General features: G+C 53.1%; 1 long non-coding RNA gene across 1 annotated transcript; it reads left to right on the forward strand.

Annotated features, from left to right (window-relative positions):
• Window positions 1-7517: 7517 nt before the first annotated feature.
• On the forward strand, window positions 7518-13175 carry LOC123347260. The gene is made up of 3 exons (XR_006573089.1): window positions 7518-7576; window positions 12116-12201; window positions 13040-13175. It is a non-coding gene; the product is annotated as an uncharacterized LOC123347260 (long non-coding RNA).
• Window positions 13176-21375: the final 8200 nt, after the last annotated feature.

Genomic DNA, 21375 nt, shown 5'->3' on the forward strand with positions numbered 1-21375 from the left:
GTGGGGATCTCTCTGCCATGGGGCCCTGGGGTTCAGGAGTCTGTTGGAGGGGCAGCGTGGGGATCTCTTTGCCATGGGGCCCTGGGTCTGAGGGGTCTGTGGGAGGGGCAGTGTGGGGATCTCTCAGCCATGGGGCCCTGGGTCTGAGGGGTCTGTGGGAGGGGCAGTATGGGGATCTCTCTGCCATGGGGCCCTGGGGCTGAGGGGTCTGTGAGAGGGACACTGTGGGGATCTCTCTGCCATGTGGGCATAGGGCTGATGGGTCTGTGGGAAGGGCAGTGTGGGGCTCTCTCTGCCATGGGGCACTGGGGCTGAGGGGTCTGTGGGAGGGGCAGTGTGGGGATCTCTCTGCCTTTGGATGCTAACATGGGAGGGAGAAACATTAAATCTTCTCTCCCCATCCCTTCACACCCCTGTCCTTCCTCTTCCCCCCTCCCCAGCAAGAGTCACCCTCTGCCCTTGTCTCTCTGATGCAGAGACCCCCACGGACCAGTCAGAGAAGGACTTTGCCCCTGAGGAAAAGACAGAGGAGGATGAAGACCCTGACACAGAAGGAGAGGAAGAGGAGGAAGATCTAGAGACAGAGGAGGAGGAGAAGCAGGAAGAGCAAGTCCTGATTAGTGAAAAAGAGGAGGAGGTGGAGGAACTAGTGATGAAAGAGGAGGAGAACATTACCACTGAGGAAGAGGAAGACCTGGACACAGAGGAGAAGAGGGAGGAGGAAATATCTATAGAAGAGAACAAGGAGGAGGATGAGAATCTGTCTGCAGAAGAGGGGGAAGAGAAGAAGGAGGATGAGAGCCTGGCTGCAGAAGAGGAAGAAGAGGAGGAGGAGGAAGAGGAAGAGGAGAATGTGTCTGCAGAAGAGTAAGAAGAGGAGGAGGAGGAGGGGAATGTGTCTGAAGAGAAGGAAGAGGAGAATCTGACTACAGAAGAGGAAAAGGAGGAGGAGAACTTGTTTGCAGAAGAGGAAGAGGAGGAGGAGGAGGACAATGTGTCTGCAACAGAGGAGGAGGAGGAGGAAGAGAACTTGTCAGCAGAAGAGGAGGAGGAGGAGCACCTCTGCACAGAAGAGGAAGAGGACTTGATCACTGAGAAGGAGGAAGAAGAAGGTAAAGGAAGAGGAAGAAAGGAACACCTGATCATGGAGCAAAAGGAAGAAGAGAAGGACCTGGCCATGGAGCAGGAGGAAGAGGAGGAGGACCTGGATCCAGAGGAGAAAGAGGAAGACCTGGCCATGGAGAAGGACCAGGCCACAGAGGAGGACAAGGAGGATCTGGGTCAGGAGGAGGAGAAGGGAGAGGACCTGGCAATGGAGGAGGACGAGGAAGTGGCCATGCAGGGGGAAGAAGAAGAGGCGGAAGAACAGGTAGAGGAGCTGACTATAGACTAGGAGGACCCAGGAATGGAGGAGGACGAGGATGTGCCGATGCAGTGGGAAGAAGAAGAGAAGGAGGTGGACCTGGCAATGGAGGAGTAGGAGCAAGAGGACCTGGCCAGAGAGGAAGATGAGAAGGAGGAGAACCTGGCCATGGAGAAGGAGCAGGAGGAAGAGGACCTGACCAGAGAGGAGGACAAGGAGGAAAAGGAGGAGGAGAACCTGGCCACAGAGGAGGAGAGGGAAGATCTGGCCAGAGAGGAGGAAGTGAAGGAGGGGGAGGACCTGGCCATGGGAATGGAGCACGTGGTCATGGAGAAGAAAGCAGAAGAGGACGACTTGGATGAGGAGGAGGATAAGGAGGGCAAAGCCAAGTCCTCCTCCACCTCCATGGCCAGTTCCTCCTTGCCCAGATGCATAATCCATTCCCACTGCCAGACTCTTGCCCGCGGTGACAATGAAGGAGCAGGAGAACTCCCGGGCTGCACAGTCGGGTGTCACGGGGACGTCTGTGGGAGCCATTGACAGTGTGTTCTGTTGGGGCCATTTTCCTTCTCTGACCCAGGGGTTCTCTGCTCCCAGAATCTCAGCCAGGGAGGCCACCCTGCAGAATATGGCGCCGCAGTTTGGTGATGGGCTGCAGGAGTTACCACGTAGGTGTGCAGCAGCCATAGCACCTGCATTGACCAGGGACCAAAACCTGCAGCCCTCACAGCCCAGGCTGCCTCCACGGATGGCAATGGGAGTGTAGCCTGGGCAACTAGCTGCTGGGCCAGGGCATATAGAGAGGACTCAGAGATGCAGCAAACCAGTGGGCAGAGAAGTGAAGGAAGTAAGGGAAAGAGGAGAGCAAGGAGATCGGGGGAGCTGCTGCAGTCAAAGGACCCCAGCCGGAAGAGAGAAGCTGGGTGGGTTAGACACACAAAGTCCTGCATCTTGGCAGGGGTTAGACTAGATGAACCTTGCCAGAGGCTGTGAGTTATATGGGCCTGTGGTGCCCTGGATCCAGCAAATTCAGGGCCCCGAGGGGCCCGGCTCCACCAATGTTCAGGGCAGGGTTTCTCCCCCAGCCTGACCTGCCACTCCCACGTGCCACCCCCAGAGCATCCCCCGACCCTGCCTGCCACCCCTGCGCGCCTCCCCCAGACTGGCCTGCCACCCCTGCGTGCTTCCCCCGGCCCCCATCTACATGGGGAAAAGAGCCTTCCTGCTTCCCTACATGTAGGGGCCTCCATCTACATGGGGAAAAGAGAGCGCCAGAAGACACCTCAGGTGGTGTAAACTGACACAGCTTTGCTCGCTTATGCCAACTAAGGATCTGGCCCAACATGCCTGCTTGAGTCCTGTTACCTGTCACAGTAAAGAATCAAGTATTCAGCCGCATTGCGTGATGACACCAACCATCTAAAGAAGCTACAGTGTCACTAACTGGTTACAAACTCAAGTAAACTGCAGTGTAGACAGGGCCCATTGGGCAGGGAAGCACCATGATATCACACTAGATCTATCCTCGGGGAGGCTAGCTCCTGCTGTCCATGCTGTGTGTGCCAGGGCATGTGCACATTTGCCATGCTTGGGGCTGATCTCATTGCCTGACACTGGTATTTTTTTGTCATTAGCACAAAACAGTCAGTGGAGGCTGTGAAGACTCTTTTTTCCATGCCTGGATACTGGAAGGAATTTGTTGGCATCCAGTTACAGCAGAGTTGAGACATGATAGCCTCCTGCAATTACTACTCGCAGGGTGTTGGCGTGATTGCAAGGTAGGAGCCCAACATTTCCATGTGAAATATTTCTCTGTTCCAGGCTGCCATCTCAGCCCAGCAACTAGAGAGGAACTCTCTCTCCCCTTCGATAACCACAAGGGACTTTCTGCTCCATGTTCCAGAGCCATGATTGAGTTTGAGAACCCTCAGCTCCCTGCAGTTTTCAGAGAGGCTGTCACCATTGTCCAGAGTGAGAAGGAGGAGGAGCAGAGAAATATCGCCATGACTTTCTGCACTGAGGTGAGATTCATTAGTTGACAGGCACAAGTGGGCTTTCTGGAGAGCAGCTCAGGCCAGTAAGCTCTGGGCACATTGTCAGCAGCTCAGCAGCCTTCCAGCCAGCTAGCTCCTCTCCGCACATGGATGGTGGTGGGGCATGGCACAGAGAGGGAGGGAGAGACAGGGTGAGATCGCTCCTGGCTGGATGTGCCTAGATGGGATCATGTGACAAGAGGAGATGTTTCTCCGGTGCCCCAAGGCCATGCTTCTCTCCTCACCTTTTCCTGGGGTTCTGCTTTTCTTCTGCCCCAGGGGTCGCTCCATGACACTTAATGGGGCCTGGAGATTCCCCTTTCCTTGTAGATTTATATGTGACTTGTGTATTAGTCTAAGTTCTGGGAATGGACCAACTGTAAGAGCAGCACCTGGCTCCCTACACACCAGAGACTATGTATGGGAGTAAGTGGCCATTTGGTAAAGATGAGTGTCCAGGAACAGACTCCACAGTAAGATCTCTGCTCCTCAACCTGATGTTGATTTGGCTCTTTTCAGTTTCTTCAGAGTGCTTCTACTGCCACGACAGTGACAAAATCAGACCTCTGGGCACAGTTCATGGAGTAGATCAAAGACACAAATCCCATCATACACAGGCTCAGTCTACGGGGCCTTGGCAGTATTGTGCTTCAGCCAGATAAAGTGAAAGGCATGGATTGTCCGGGGGACCAAGGAAGCCGATGTCTATCGAATAGCTCAGAAATGAGAGTGAGATCCCCACACAAGCCTTGGAGTGCCCCCACCATGGGTGGGGAATCTCCTGCTCAGCTACCTCCCTGTCAGAGCTCTTCTCCGCAAACCTCAGCCTCAGCGCCATGCTTCCAGCCCCTGCTGCCGCCTGACCTGGGGGAGAGGGGCCAGGCTCTGGGCATATGACCAGCTGTCTGGAGAACACAGGCCCCCAAAGAGGTGGAGATTTCCAGCAGGAAAGTAGTGGGTCGGGAATGGTCCAGCTCTCAGGGGCACTGAAGAGCAAAAGAAGTGCTGTGTTTTGTAGCAGCACATCCCTGCAAGGCTCCAGCAGCTGCTCCTCCCCTTTCCCAGACCGGTCTCCAGCAGCCTTCCCTCCCTCTCCCCTCTCCTTTCCCCAGCGCCTCCCACCGTCCCTCATGGCAGCAGCTCCTCCCCCCTTTCCTGCTCCTGATCACCCAGGGAGCAGAAGTGAGGGCCAGGCCCCATTACCCATGGGAGGGGAGCCCAGAGAAGCATCTTCAGCCAGCGACCTGGGAGGTCACTCAGCCATCACCTCAAGCCTTGTCTGGGGAAGGAAGAGCCAGAGGAGTGGTGGGGAAACAGAAGGGAATGGGCAGTGGAGAAGGGGAGTGGAGAGAAAGGGGGAAAACAGAGACTGAGAAAGGGGGGACCCAGGGAGCTGGTCAAATGCAGCAGGAATGGGATAAGGATAGAGGCTCCCTATAATTTGCCTGTTGCCCCCGTCTTCACTCCCGACCCTCCCATGGCTATGGACTCTCCCCCCAAACACTGAACAGGGTTGTATTCAGTGTCTCTCCCAGGCTGGGCTGGTGGAGGTGGGAGAAGAACATGGAGAGATTTGCCTCCTCCCTATAGACTCTAGTCAGCTGGGGTGAAACTGGATGTAGGATGCTGGTTTTTAAGGCCCAGCTTGACAAAGCCCTGGCTGGGATGATTTAGTTGGGATTGGTCCTCTTTTGAGCACGGGGTTGGACTGGATGACCTCCTGATGTCTCTTCCAACCCTAATTTTCTATGATTCTAGGTTTCTGTGCTCTCCAGACAGACATTGCGTCTAGGACACCATGGGGCTGCACGGCCCTGCACAGTGTCTCAGGCCCTGTTCTGCACAAGATGTCTATGGCGCTGGCCTGGTGGCCTCACTGCTCCCACGAGCCAAGTCAGTTATCACAGGGGGAACTGGAGCAGCGTGCGGATTATGACTCTGTAGCGTTATGCTCTGATCCTGCCCGGCTTTAACCGGGCTTCCCCACTCCCTGTGTGTCATTGCCAGGAGGGGGGCAGTGTGCGCTCCGCTGCCATTTTACTGCTTGGCAACGTGGTGAGCAGCGTGAAGGACCCGGATTAACCCATCGTGCAGCAGGAAATGATCCACTGCTTGCTCCCGCTGCTGCTGGATCTTGAAGACCAGGATGAGAGTGTGACACTGGTAAGTGCCATGGTCATTATTTCCTTAAGAGCAAAGAACCAGAATCCCCTGGTGCCCCCACTCCATTAATGGCCAGAGCCCCTTGCCTAAGTAGAGTCTTCTCCTCCCTGCTTCACTCCATGCTGGAACCTAGTGCCTCATCCATTCTCACAGCACAATTTGGAAGAAAAGCCTTCTGGGAAAGAGTCCTGACTCTTTATTGTAAAGACAGGCCTCAGGCCTTTGGGCTGCTGCATCCAAAGAGTCACAACAAGAGGCAGCAAAAGATCTGTACTTGCCCTTCGGTTCAGGGAGCTGATATCTGCCCACAGCCTTCTGGAAAGTGGGTGCAGCTGCCCTGACTTCTTCCCTGGAGCTCCTGAGAGAATTTCTCCAGGTCCCAGCTTCCCAGCTTTCACCGGACATTGCCCTCTTTCGTTGGGCCAACTGGGATGTGGAGGGAAGTCTGATCTGGGGGCCCCTTTGGTCTGACTCTTTGGGATCCCAAAGCTGACTCACGCTCTCATGCAGTCTCTTTGTGCAGAAGGACTAAACTGTGGAGATACTTTATGGCTCTTTCCAGGGCCATCCATAGAGGGGCGCAGGGCCTGGGACAACCCCTCCCTTCCGCATGAGGCCCCACCCCTTCACCCAAGCCCCCGCCCCATGTCTTTCCCACCCATGCTTCACCCATTTCCTACCCCCGTTCCACCCCAAACCCCATCCCCCTCCTCTGCTGAGCGATGCTGGGAGTCAGCGAGCATAGCAGGGCCTGGTCAGTATAACTGCTGCTGGGCCCCATGCCACCCAGGTCCAGTGTCCCCCTCAAGCATGGCGCACCTCAAGGTTCAGGGAAACAGGCAACCGCCCCGAACGTCCAAAGGACAGGACGGCTCTGGCTCTCTCCAGACAATTCTCAGTTCCTTCTCCTGAGCACAGTCCTGTGTACAACAAATGACAGGAATCTCCACTAGCAGGAAAAGCAGGAGAACAAGGGACGGGGAAGGTTCCATGTCCCCCAGACTGTCCCTCTCTCAGTGAGAACCTTCTTGGTCTCACCTTCTCTTGCAGAGATGCAAACTGACGCTCTTCCGTTGCGCAGTGTTTCTCAGGTGGGCTCAATTGAAGACGCTGTTCTGCAGCATGGCCTGGGATGGCGCCACATAGCTCTTGAAGTGTGCTTGGAAGTGCTTGGTAGGTGAATTCCCTTTGCCCTGAGAGTGATGAATGGGGACTTTACGGAGACCTTTCTAACCCCACACCCTGAGTACCAAGGGGAATTTCTGCTCCCCTCTCATTAGCCTGTGAAGTCAGAGGCAGTCCCTTCCACAGGGTCTCAGGTTTTTTGGTTTTTTTTAGTTGTTTTCCAATCTGCCCCTTCTCCCCTCCCCAAACCTGCCTCAGTCCTGCCTCTGTGTCCTGCCTGTGCGGACTCTGCTCCGTTTGCCTGTGCGGTCGGCACATTGGCTGTGTACCCCGCTGCTGCTGTCTGCAGCCCCCGCTGCACTGCAGGCGCTGTGGAGTTAGAAACGCTGTGACTCCTTCGCTCCCTCTGCAGCTGGCCCTGACCCAAGCCTGAGAGGGTCCGGTTGTTTTCCCACCTGGAGCTGACCCCTGTAGCCAGGTCCCATCTGCTTCGGTCGGGTGGCAGGACTCTATTCCAGGCTCTCTGCTGGTTCATTTCTGCAGGAGTTACAATCTCTTCACATTTTTTAAATTTTTCTCCACAACTGTCAGACCTGCAAACTTTTGTTTTTGAAAATGAAAGCTGAGGTTCTGGAGAACACAATAGTAACTCCAGAGAGGTGCTGCTATGGTGCATGGGCTCATACTGGCTGTTGCCATGCCCTGGCTCTATGCTTTGGCTTCCCTGGACTAGTCACTGTGGGGAGAACATGTCATTTGTATATTGTGCGTTTTTTCCTTCTTTCTTCCTAGATGCAGAACAAGAGCCACATCCCCAAATTCCTATTTTAGGCCTTAGAGTACCTGGAAAGCTCACAGACAACAATCAGACATTCTGCAGCCCTGTTCATTGGTAAGCGGAGCAACTTCACTTGATCTTTTTTGAACTGCTTCCTTCAAAGCCCTTTTCTAGACTGCTGCTCTGTTCCCTCCAACAGCCCCAGAATCTTAACACTGTGTGTGTGTGTGAAGGGAACAACTTAGTTGTATGACTGCACCAACGACCCCTGCCCACAACTATGTTTTGGCTGCACCTAGGGAAGCCAGGATGATGTGAATTCAATCTTCTTTGGAAATCAGCCTCTCAGTATCTTCTGGGCCCCTGATTTTTTATCTAATGTGCTTTGTGAACAGATGTAAGGAATGTATTTAATTTCCCAAGGGCTTTCTTGGGGCAATGGCTGCATCTTTAGCAGTTTTCAGCAAAGGATTTGAAAAGTAATGAGATCCATGGTATGTCTAGGGGCGTGTCTGCACTACGAAATTCAGTGGATTTTATAGAAGTTGAGCTTTAGCAACCAATTTTATACAGTCGATCATGCTTGTCCCCACTAAGTGCATTAGGTTGGTGGAGTGCGTCCTCAGTACCCTGGCTAGTATTGACTCATGGAGTGGTGCACAGAGGGTTGCTATCCCACAGTCCCCGCTGCCCATTGGAATTCTGCGTTAAGCTCCCAATGCCTGATGAGGCAAAAACATTGTTGTGTGTGGTTTTGGGTACATGTTGTCAGTCTCCCCTCCCTCCCTCTTTGAAAGCAACGGCAAACAATCATTTCGCACCTTTTTTCCTGGGTTATCTGTGCAGATGCCATGGCAGATACCATGGAGCCCGCTCCACTGCACACTGCTTTTGTGAGCATTGTAACCACCTCGCGCATTATCCTGCAGTATGTGCAGAGCCTAGCTAGGAACCACCAGCATAAGGAAGATTGTGAGGAGGACATGGACACAGATGTTCCTGAAAGCACGGGATGTGGCGATTGGGATATCATGGCGGCATTGGGGCATGTTGATACAGTGGAACACCAATTCTGGGTCTGGCAAACAAGCACAGACTGGTTGGACTGCATAGTGTTGCAGGTATGGGACGATTTCCATTGGCTGCGAAACTTTCGCACGTGTAAGGCCACTTTCATGGAACTTTGTGAGTTGCTTTCTCCACCCTGAAGTGCAGGAATACCAAGATGAGACCTGCCCTGACAGTTGAGAAGCGAGTGGCGATATCCCTGTGGAAGCTTGCAACACCTGTCTGCTACCGGTCAGTCGGGAATCAATTTGCTCTGTTCCCTCCGACAGCACCAGAATCCTAAAAGAGTGTGTGTGTGTGTGTGTGTGTGTGTGTGTGTAAAACTACCGTGGGGGCTGCTGTGATCCAAGTAGCCAAGGCAATCAATAACCTTCTCCTAACAAGGGTAGTGACTCTTGGAAATGTGCAGGTCATAGTAGATGGCTTTGCTTCAATGGGGTTCCCTAACTATGATGGGGCAACAGAGGGAACATGGATACCTATCTTGGCACCGGACTACCTTGCCAAAGAGTACATAAACCGCAAGGGGTACTTCTCTATAGTGTTGCAAGCACTAGTGGATCACAAGGGCCATTTCACCAATATCAACGTGGGACGGTCGGGAAGGTGCATGATGCTCACATCTTTTGGAACTCCGTGCTGTTAGAAAACTGCAAGAAGGGAATTTCTTCCCAGATCAGAAAATTACCATTGGGGATGTTGAAATGCCAATAGTTATCCTTGGGGACCCAGCCTACCGCTTGCTCCCATGGCTCATGAAGCCGTACATAGGCAGCCTGGACAGTAGTAAGGAGCAGTTCAACTGTAGCCTGAGCAAGTGCAGAATGGTGGTAGAATGTGCCTTTGGACGTTTAAAGGGGCGCTGACGTTGTTTGCTGGGTAGGTTAGACCTCAGCGAAAGCAATATTCCTGTTATTGCTGCTTGCTGTGTGCTCCATAATATCTGTGAGAGTAAGGGGGAGATGTTTATGGCGGGGTGGGAGGTTAAGGCAAATCTCCTGGTGGCCAATTTTGAACAGCCAGACACCAGGGCAATTAGAAAAGCACACCAAGGCATGCTATGCATCAGAGAGGCTTTGAAAACCAGTTTCATGACTGACCAGGCTACGGTGTGACAGTTGTGTGTGTTTGTCCTTGATGTGAAGCTGCCTCCTTTGGTGAATGTGCTTCCCTGTAAGCCAATCCCCCTCCCCCTCTTCGACCACAGCTGGCACAGGAAATAAAGTCTCTATTGTTCTGAATCCATTCATTCTTTATTCATTTAAAAAAAAAAGTTCTCTGACAACGCTGACTAGTAAAAGGGGGTGGGATAGGAGGGTAGGACAAGATCACAGTGCTTATTGTAGCCACAGTATAAATCAAGGCTGTTTGAATGACAGCCTTCTGTTGCTTGGGCCATCCCCTGGAGTTGAGCAGCTTGGTGCCCGGAGCCTCCCCACCCCTGCGTTCTTGGGCATCTGAGTGAGGAGGATCTGGAACTTGGTGAGGAGGGCAATGGATGCAGCAGGGTTCTGAAGTCTTGTTGCCTTTCCTGCAGCTCCACCAGACACCTCATCATGTCCGTTTGCTCCCGCATTAGCCTCAGCATCTCCTCCTGCGTGTTCCGATCACGCTCACTGTATGCTTTCCTGGCCTCTGCCACTGAATGCCTCCATGCATTCAGCTGTGCCCTATCAGTGCGGGAGAACTGTGTGAGCTCTGAAAATGTCATCACTAGTGTGTTTTTTTCGCCTTCTAATCTGCGATAACCTCAGGGATGAAGTTGATATAGGGAGCATAGAAACATTTGGAGCTGCAGGGTGGGGAAAGGGAGAGTAGAATTTAAGAAGATACATTTCTGAGAACAAAAGGGAGACTCTTTCACAGTGAATCAAGCAATTCACAGCAGACAGCATATGTGTTTTAGGTACAAGGTCGCACTTTGTCTTTTATATTGAGTGCCTGCCGGTATGGTGACACATCACACACAGCTGGGCAACAGAATTCGGTTTCCAGGCAGCCATGGTAAGCCAAAGGGTACGCAGGGTTGGCTTCTTCCACGTTCATGACACATGGAAATGGTTTCAAACTGCAGTACCCTCCTTTCCCATAGCAACCAATGCTGGTTGGGTTTGCTGTTTAAAAGGAGGGGCTGTGGTTTTGGGGTAGATGTGTAGCACACCCCTCCCCCCATCCCCTACATGAATATTCTCCAGGATGATCCCTTTAAGCCAAGTGCAAACAGCCCAGCATGACTGGGGTCTAATGTGCTGGGGATCACCAAACAGAGGGGATTACTCTTCCCTTACAAAAATTCCCCTATTTCAACCAGATGACCATGAATGATATCACTCTCCTGAGGCTGACACAGAAAGATAAAGACTGAATGTTGCATGAATGTGACCAAAACCCAGGACCATTCGCTGCCATGCTTTGTGCTGCAATTATTCCAGACTACTTGCTACTGGCTTGATGTGGTAAAGTGACCTACCGTGGAGGACGAAATAAGGCAGTCCTCCCCAGAAACCTTCTGCAAAGGCTTTCAGAGTACCTCCAGGAGAGCTTCATGGAGATATTCCTGGAGGATTTTCGCTCCATCCCCAGCTATGTTAAAAGACTTTTCCAATAGCTTTACTGGCTGTGAATGCATCCCAATTGTTCAGGGCAAATCAAACATTAAACACAATTGCTTTTAATCACTGTAGTGTAGTTAGATGGCGTCTTCTCCGCCTTCAGGGTCCGGGAACAATTCACCCTGGGAGGGTATTGGCTCCAGGGTGAGGAAAAGGTTCTGGCTGCTGCGGAGAATGGATTCTCCGCTTGCCTGCTGCGCATTCTCCTCCTCCTCCTCTTCCTCATCCACAAAATCCTCTTCCGTGTTGCACGAGGCTGCCACCTTGCAGGTGTCCACAAACAGTGGTGGGGTAGAGGTAAGGTCCCCCCAGAATGGCAGGCAGCTGATCATAGAAGCGGCATGTCTGTGGCTCTGACCCGGAGTGACCATTTGCCTCTTTTGTCTTGTTGGAGGCTTGCCTGAGCTCCTAAATTTTCACATGGAACTGCTGTGTGTCCCTGGTGTGGACTCTTTCCACCATGCCCTGTGTGATTTTGGCATATATATCAACATTTCTTCTGCTTGATCGGAGTTCTGCCTGCACAGATTCTTCTCCCCATACAACAATCAGATCCAGTGTCTCCCGTTTGCTCCACACTGGAGCTCGTTTGTGATTCTGGGACTGCATGGTCACCTGTTCTGCTGAGCTCGCCATGCTGACCAAACAGGAAATGAAATTCAAAAGTTTTTGGTGTTTTTCCTGTGTACCTGTCTAGTGCATCGGAGTTGAAAGTGCTCTCCAGAACAGTCACACTGGAGCACTCTGGGATAGCTCCTGGAGGCCAATACCATCAAATTGCACAGTACTGAATCTACAGTACTGCAGATTCAACCCAGGAAGCTTGATTTTTGCACTACTTCCCTCATCAGGAAGGAGTACAATGGTTGATTTTAAGAGTCCTTTAGGTCGTCGGAATGGGGTTGGTTGTGTAGACACATTACTTATAAAATCGACCTAACGTGGCTAAATTTGACCTAACCTTGTATTTTAGAGCAGGCCTAGGAAAGACTATCCACCATTACTGCGATTTGTTGTCTGAAACAGTGAATGAAGATGGCATCTCCCGCCTGTATGAAGGTAAGGAAATACCTCTGTGTGTTAGTGCCTCTGTGGGAAGTACAGAGGTGCAGCACAGGGCCTGAACACAGTTTGAATGTGTCCCTCTCTGTCTAAGGACAGAGCTTAAGAAAGAAGGATGGTCACGCGAGCTTTCATCGAGGTGCCACTATATGTGTACGGAGCAGGGGAATTCCATCTCTAGCTCCTAGAATAGAGCTGTGTGGGGAGACTGTTGTCATAAAGGTCAGAATGTCTCTAAAGGAAGGCCTGACAGAATTGAAAAGGGCTGTTGTTATTAGTAAGGGTGGTGGTGGTGATGATGATGATGATGACGATTACCCTCTGTAGGGAAAGATTCATCACCTGCCCTCCCTGTAAGGGCGTCTTTGCAGGCCAAGGAACTTCACTCCGAGATTGGTTATCAGCTCATAGGAAAACCCATGAGTGCACATGGGAAACACTTTTCCCTGTGAACTCTTAAGGAATGAAGGCACAGGGCCACAAAGGATTTCAATAGACATTAGGAGCCTAAATCCCTTTGTGGATCTCAGCCTAAATGTCTGATGGTTTAACACCTCTGCAGCTGTCAATTTCCTATTCCACCAAAAGAACAAGTGCCCCCAACTGTCTGTGTGTATGGGTGTGCATGTGTATGCCGGCGGAGGGGGAACTTATGCAAAAATGGGGGCTCCTCTCTCTCCAGGGCTATTTTGGGAGTAGCTGAGTTGTTGTTTCTGTGCCCCCAGACTCTTGGGTAGCTAATAGCATGTGGCAATGGCCATCTGAAGGGGAGGTTTCCTAGGCACCAGTTACTTCAGCACCATGGGGCTTCCAACCCGTTTCCTCTTTGTTTCAGCTTTTCAAGAAGTGCCTTTGAAATCTGACAGGACCAGAAGGTACATCCTCAATAGACATTACAAATGGTTGCAGAAACTTGGAAATCTCATGTCAGGTTCTGCATTCGACTAGGGAACCAGGACCAATACAGAAGACCTCTTCATCCTGCTATGGTATGTACAGCAGATGCTTCTCAACTCTTTGGAACCTGGACTGAACAGTGAGATGTATATTGGCAGAGGACACACAATTATGTAGGTTACTCGGCCCTAGAGAAGACTTTGAAGAAGTTCAAAGGGATCTGTGATGGGTTGGGTCACAGAGATCCCCTTGGGACTGTCATCTGATGTGCTGAAATTACCTCCAAGCCCGTTTTCCCTGCCAGCCTGGGCCCCCCCAGAACCCCGTCTTGTGACCAGACATGCTAGCCTGCCCAACACAGACCCAGGGTCTGGTCCACGCCCCCAAAGCTGTAGGCTTCACTGAAAACAGCTCAGCAAGTTAGAGGGGAATGATCACATCCCTTGATCTGCTGGCAATGCTCCTATTTATACAGCCCAAAATGCCATTAGCCTTCTTGGCAACACTGTAGACTCATATCCAGCTTCTTGTCCACTGTAACCCTAGGTCCTTTTCTGCAGAACTGTTGCCTAGCCACTCGACAGGTGCACTTCTGAACTGTGGGTCTGCACTGACCAGGGACAACAACTATGAGTGGGGTGTTAAGGGTGGGGCACACTACAGGAACTTTGGAGTTGGACTCAAGAACCTGAAGCAAAAGACACTGCCCAGCGTACACTGGGAAGGGCGTCTTGCTCATGCTTTTATGTCTATGGATACCGCTTGACTGTTTTCTCAGATTACTGCTAGGTTACTTTTATTAAAGAAACGCTACCTCGGACTCTGTGCTTGCGAGAGGGGAAGAATTGCCTTTTAGAGGCACCCAGGCAGTACAGTGACATTTCCCCAGGTTCCCGGGTGGGGGCTCGAGCCGGTTCTGGTTGCATTGTTGAAAAGGAACCCCCTAGTTATTGAACCTGCCCTTCTCGCTGCCCACTTCAACTGGCAGAAGGGTTACAGACTGAACAGAACAGAACATGGGGAGCAGCAATACCCGGCTGCTAACGGGGCAGTTGGCCAGACCTTGACTGACCAGGTTAAACTCCCAACTGCTCATTAAATACTGATATAAAATCCTCTGCAGACTGTGCCCCATTTCCCCAAATTATCAAATAATGAACCCAACACAGGTCTCTCAAGCACCAACTGTGAATCACCTGCCCCTCCCCTACTGCTCCCCCCAGCTGAACAAGGGACCTTCTAACTCTATCCCCGTTCCTGCCTCCTCTTAACATGCCGTTGCCCAGCGCTCCCCACTGCCCATGTCAATGGCAAAATCTGAGGAGGTTTTATGTTAATATTTAATAATTAGATGGAGAAATGTAAAATCTAAGGCCCGGGCAGTTGTGTCCCTCCAAAACAGGGAGGAGTGGCTGTTGTTCTAATGACTGGGGGGGACCCAAAGGGATTTCACTGCAATCTGTCATCATTAGGAAGAAAACGGAGCAAAGTCTGAATATTTGATAACAAGAGAGAAGTGTGGCAAGATCTCTTCGGGAAGGAGCATCGATATTCAACAATCAGACAGTAAAAGGGAAAATCTGAGGGGAAATCGAATCAAAATTAATTAAATAACTGGAAAGTGCTGGTTCCCCTGGCCCTGCCTTTGACACGGGCAGCAGGGAGCCATGGGGGACAGGGACACTGCGTGAACAGGGGCAGGGAGGGGGATGGAGCCAGAAGGTCCCATGGCAGTTGGGGGGCAGCAGTGGGGGAGGGTCAGCAGCTGGGACTGGGCAAACGGGCCGGACAGTCTCAGTGGGGACATGGCTCGTCCCTTCCCCTCCAGTGACCCAGCCGTGCCCCGTCGCTGGCACAGAACAGCCCCCACGTTCCCACCCATGCCGGGGTTTTGTCTGAGCACTGAGGGAAACAACCCCCCACCCCCTGGGGCCATTTGTCCTGAGCTTGTGGTGACAGAGGGGAGGGAATGTGAGGGGCCGGGGCAGGAGTCTGTGGCCACTCTGGGTCCTGCCCAGGCGAACAGGGGCAGTGAAGCAGAGAGCAGCCCCCTGGGGTGGGGGTGGGCCCCTTAAACCCCCCCCCCCTTCTCCACCCCATCTGAGGCAGTAAAACAGCTTGTCAGGGACTGGCCAGCTCTGCCTTAGCAGCCAGGGGGAGGCTCCTGGCTCTGATGTTCATTAACTACGGGGCGAGTCACATTCTTCAGCAACATGTTGGTTTTATTGGGTGTAAAGGGAGAAACAATTGGAATCAGAGATGTGAGGGGAAAGTTGGTCACTGGGGGGTTTGACCCCCTCCCCCTGCAACACCCTGACATGGAGAATGACGCAGGGCAACAGCTTCCCTCCAAAAAAGGAGAAGTTGCTGCACTTAAAACATGTGAGGGAAATATCCCAACCGGAGAGGAGTTTCTGTCAGTAACTGGTAATGACGTGGGAAAGAGCAAACCCGGAGATTTGACCTGTGTTCAGTCATGAGTGAGATGTACAGGGGGAAACAATCTGGTGCTCAGACTTGAGGCAAAAGTTGGTCCTTTGGGAGTTTAGTTCCCCTCCTCCGCACTGGGGTAATGACTTGGGGCAACAGTTTCCCTCCGAACAAGACGTGGCAGCAGACAGGGACTGGGGAGCCCAGAGCCGCAGAGGATTTTCCATCAGTATTTGAGAATTAGACAGAATGTGACACAATCTGAGGAGATTTTATATCAGTCGCCAGTAACGAGAGAGACGAGGCCGAGCTGAAGGGTGTTTTACATCTAATTTGGGTATTCAATGGGAAATGGGGGAAATCAAGGGGGGTTGGTCAATGATGGGTTATCAGAGAGAAAAGGGCGAAATCCAAGGGAACTTTCCATCCACACTCAGTCACTACCTGGGACGTGCTGAGTCCCCAGGCCCTGCCATTGACGTGGGCAGCAGGGAGCCCGGGGCGATGCTGCGTTACCAGGGTGGGGGGGGCTGTAACCCCTGACCATACTGGGGGCTGTGACTGCCCCCCTGCCAGGCGACCCCCCCTGAAGCAGGGAGGCTGGAGGGAGGGTGCTGAAGCAGAAGCTGTCCCACGAGCAGGGAGCTCTGGGGGGTTCCTGAGCCCAGAGCCCAGGAGCCAGAGAGGAGCCATCCCCTTCCGCAGGTGACAGCTACCAGGGAGGAGAAGGGGGTGGCCCAAGCCAGAGACCAGGGACCCTCCAGCGTTCCACACCAAGTGGCTGTTTTCTCCCTGTTCCCAGGCCTCAGCTGGGAAGATCCCTGGAGCTGGTTCCCTCAGGGCCTGGCCCAGCATGGGGAAGGGAGGGACGGCCCCACGGGCGCTCAGCTGGCCCTAGCCGTTCAGCCTCCAGCCTGTCACTGACAGTCCCTCAGCCGCCTGCAGTCCGTACTGGCCAGGGGCCCGGGATACATGGAGCTGGGCTTTGCATGGCAGTTGGGGGGGCAGCAGCAGGGGAGGGGCAGGTGACTGGCAGTTGGTCGGGGGAGGGGGGAGCTGGGCTGGGCTGGGCGGAGAGGGGGCGGCAACTGGGACAGGGAGGCCTGGGGCTGGACAGTTTCATTTGGGGATATCTTATGTTGGGGGGAAATGGGGCAGAACCTGACGGGGGAGGGGGGTGACAGAGAAATGTTCAATAATGTGAGAGAAAAGGGAAATGTGAAAGGATTTTATCTCCATATTTGATAATCACAGACAAAAAAGGGCAAAACTGGAGATAATTTTCTTTTCAATGTTTGAGACAAGTGACAAAACCTGAGGTGATTTTATTTCCAACTGCGAGAATGAGAGAAAATGGCAAACAGATGCTGACTCATGTCCAGTAATTTTTAAACTGGCCATTCCTGAAGCTGATCCAAAGAGGGGAGAATAACTGGGGGGCTGAGCACCTTTGTGGGGTCTCTCGGGGCGCAGGGGAGACCTGACAAGATGCTGAAGATTTTCCATCCTGAAAAAAAGAACCGTTCTGACGTTTGTGTGTTTCCCTCCAGCAGCATCCGGGCAGGGGAGCCTGGTCTTCCCTGCTGATTCTGCGGCTACATGAGAAGGTTTCTCGTTGGAGATGGAGGGGCTAAATCTGGGAGGAAAAGATCTGTTTTTTCCAGTGTGTTCCAGTTGAATAAGTATCACAAAAACAAATACAATATGTTTTTGAACTGGCAGAATGAATCGAACGATCAAGTCATTTAAGGCAACCTATTTAAAAATACGTAGGCACCTAAAGATGCAGATAGACAACTAGTGAGACTTTCAAATGTGCCTCCATGCCTAATTCTCATTAATTTCATCTGTATCAACAGACACCTATAACTGCAATTGTCTCTGCCTCAGTTTCCCTTAGCTGGTTCAGGGATGGAACTTATATCTATCAGTCTTTAGTTATGTCTACACTTAAAAGTTCAAAGCACAGTCATGGTTTTGCAGCACTGTAACTTGCTGAACTTGGGGGTGACAGTGGTGTGTTTTTTTAAACCCCCTGAGTGAGAAAGTTGCAGCGCAGTAACTTGCCAGTGTAGACAAGCCCTTTGTCTGTAGCTCCAGTCCTCCAGCTGACTGACTTGTGTCTCTTCGCTTTCGGGTCTGAAAGGAGTCTGGCCCCAAGCAAAGTGCTGCTGGCTCAAGTGTCCCAGGGGTTTGGGCCTTTGACTCAGGGCTCTTCTAACCTGTAGCAGGGTGGTCACCCACTCCTGCCCCGAGGAGCTTAGAAGAGCCCAGCAGAGGGCTGGGGATGGGGCAAGCAGCTCCCAGGCTGATTGGGGAAGTAGGCACAGCTGGCAGCCACGCCTCGAACAGCCCACAGCCGGCCCCTATAAAAAGGCTTTGAGGGATGGGCACAAATATACTCTCTCTGTCTGTAGAGGGAGAAGGGCCTGGCTGCTAGGGAGCTGAGCAGGTACCTGCGGGGAGTATCATAGAATCATAGAATCTCAGGGTTGGAAGGGACCTCAGGAGGTCATCTAGTCCAACCCCCTGCTCAAAGCAGGACCAAACCCAACTAAATCATCCCAGCCAGGGCTTTGTCAAGCCTGACCTTAAAAACCTCTAAGGAAGGAGATTCCACTACCTCCCTAGGTAACCCATTCCAGTTCTTCACCACTCTACTAGTGAAAAAGTTTTTCCTAATATCCAACCTAAACCTCCCCCTCTGCAACTTGAGACCATTACTCCTTGTTCTGTCATCTTCTGCCACTGAGAACAGTCTAGATCCATCCTCTTTGGAACCCCCTTTTAGGTAGTTGAAAGCAGCTATCAAATCCCCCCTCATTCTTCTCTTCTGCAGGCTAAACAATCCCAGTTCCCTCAGCCTCTCCTCATAAGTCATGTGCTCCAGCCCCCTAATCATTTTTGTTGCCCTCCGCTGGACTCCCTCCAATTTATCCACATCCTTCTTGTAGTGTGGGGCCCAAAACTGGACACAGTACTCCAAATGAGGCCTCACCAGTGCTGAGTAGAGGGGGATGATCACATCCCTTGATCTGCTGGAAATGCCCCTACTTATACAACCCAAAATGCCATTAGCCTTCTTGGCAACAAGGGCACACTGTTGACTCATATTCAGCTTTTCGTCCACCGTAACCCCTAGGTCCTTTTCTGCAGAACTGCTACACATCCATTCGGTCCCTAGTCTGTAGCAGTGCATGGGATTCTTCCGTCCTAAGTGCAGGAGTAGGGCTGGGGAAGGCCAAGGGAGCTGGGGAGCTCTGGCCTGGAAAGCCCAGGGCCGGTGCAAGGATGTTTCGTGCCCTAGGCAAAACTTCCACCTTGCGCCCCCCCCCGCACCTCCTCCCTGAGGCGCCCCCCCCGTGGCAGCTCCGCACCCTCCGCCCTGAGGCACCTCCCCACCCCAGCTCACCCCTGCTCCACGCACGAGCACCCTGAGCACGCCCTCGCTGCGTCACTTCTCCTGCCTCCCAGGCTTGTGGCACCTAAGCTGATTGGCACCGCAAGCCTGGGAGGTGGGAGAAGTGAAGGAGCCACGGCATGCTTGGGGAGGAGGTGGGGCAGGGGTGAGCTGGGACAGGGAGTTCCCCTGCGTGCTGCTACCCCCCCCTTAATTGCTGCAGGCGGCCCTCCCCGCGCTCCCTTGTCCCAGCTCCCTCTGCCTACATGCCGGCAGCAACTAGGGTGGGCCGAAGATCTGGCCGCCACAGTCGCTGATGAAAAAAATGGTGCCCCCCCCAAATCCTAGCGCCCTAAGTGACTGCCTAGGTCCGCCTAAATGGTTGCACCAGCCCTGGGAAAACCTCAGCTGCTGCCTAGTCTAAAGCCACCTGGGTACTGGGGTGGCAGAGGGCAGCCCATGGGTAGGCCGAGGCAGCAGGTCCAGACCCAACCTTGCCTATGATGAGTGGCTTACAATGCAGTCTGCCCCAGTGCGCGAGGGGTGAGTTGGTGACTGGCAGTAGCCTACAACTGAGGTGAGGTGGGGGTAGTGGGTGGGAGTTCCCCTGAGTGGGGAGACCTGGAGAAACTGGGGGTACTGCCAGGGGGCAGCACCCACTGATAGGGTCACCCGGGGTCTAGGAGGGACATGGGGGCCAGCGGTAAGCGTGACACTGGCTGACGGGGGGCTCGGGAGGCTGGACACTAATTCCCTGAGATGACCAGCAGGAGGAGCTGCTGGGTGAAAGTCTGTGCCAGGTTACATAACCCCTTTTCCACTGCTCCCCCTTCTAACAGGTTTCTTACTTTATTTTTGCCCCATTGAAAAAAACAAGGGAAGTTACAGCAGGAACACAAAGGCAAAAGTTCCCAGTGTTCCTACTCTTGTTGCCACCCCTGGTCAGGGAGCTCAGCAGTCTCTATCTACCCCCAGTGCCGTCCCATCCCTGGGTGATAGGGGGACCCAGGCCCACCCTCTCCTGTGGGTCCCAGCCCAGAGAGCCTGAGTGATGCAGTCAGGGACTGTGTTTAAATCACCTCCTGCTTCCTGCCACAGGGTCTTGGGTACCTCATGCCTGGTAACCTTCTCTGATCCCCTCTGGCAGAGGAACTGCCATCTGTGGGCAGCTCCTTCCAGACCCTCTACCCTGAGTCTCCCTGAAGCTCCCCTGGGCTGATCCTGGCCAGAGCTGAGACAGGTTCTGCAGGGCTATTGCCCCGATCAGGTGGGTGTCACATGCCAGGGGCCACGGGGCTGTGCCGTCAGCCGATCCCCCCACCGAGGGGGGCTCCTGTCAGTGGAGGGGTCAATAAACGCGGAGCCTAGTCTTCCCTGCGAGTACTCCCGTTGCAGGCGCCTGGACTGGGAGCCCTTAGGGTGCCCTGACTGACCAACACCCCTTCCCTGGCCTGGCGGCCTCGGCCCACACAATGGCGAGCCCCAGCCTTGCTCCAATGGCCACCCTCTCTGTGAGGAAGCAACACGGGCCCTGCGCTGGTGCTGGCCCAGGCGTAAGGACGGAACGTTCTCCAGGCACAAGGCCTGGTTTCCTAAGTGAGGACTTGACACCGGAATCGGGCCACACGCCTGGCAGGGGCCGCCCGGCTGGGTGGTCAGCGTGAGCCTGAGTGGGACTCTAAACTTTGTATCTAAAACTCTTTGTAAGGGAACATCTACGCTGCGGCTGGGCCTGAGCTCCCAGTGGGGGTAGAGAGACCCTACCTGCCTATGTACTTAAGCTGAGCTCGAGGGTCCTTGCACTAAATACATTTAGCAGCCTGGAGCACGCTGGCGGCTAGCAACAGGTGGCAGCTCCAAGCCAGCATCCCGACGGTACGTACCCCACAGGTAGTCCAGGCAGGTGCTTGTTCTCACAACGCGGCAGGGTAAACCCGAGCTGAGCCCCGCCTGGACTCGCCCGTTAATACTGCTCATTCTTCAGCCATCCGAGCTCAAGGACAAAGCTAAACACTTCTGGCTGTTCTAGCCCAGACAACTGGAGAAGTCTCCGAACTACTCCCCCCCCAGCTGAGGTGTACGACATAACCTCGAGTGTGGTTTAAATGGTTCTAGAATACCCAGGGGCACAGAGATGTGGTCACAATTCAGTCCTGACACTTGCACTCATAGGCTGCGAGCGCAATGAGGCATCTGGTTGGGCACCACTCGAATCGTGAAATCACTGGGGTCACGGGACTGCTCTGCTTCTATAGGAATATCCCCAGAGACCCCTTCACCTGGGATATATAAAGTGTCTGTCTGGACTGGGAGATGGAGATACTCCCCACACCCAGCATGTGATCAGTGGCCAATTCATACCTCATTCTCAACAACAAAGGCTTTGCCTGCACTAAGGCTTTCGTTTCCCTAATTTATGTCTCCTGTTATATGGTTAGCATCCA

This window comes from Mauremys mutica, chromosome 13, assembly GCF_020497125.1.
Source record: "Mauremys mutica isolate MM-2020 ecotype Southern chromosome 13, ASM2049712v1, whole genome shotgun sequence".
Lineage (NCBI taxonomy): Eukaryota > Metazoa > Chordata > Testudines > Geoemydidae > Mauremys > Mauremys mutica.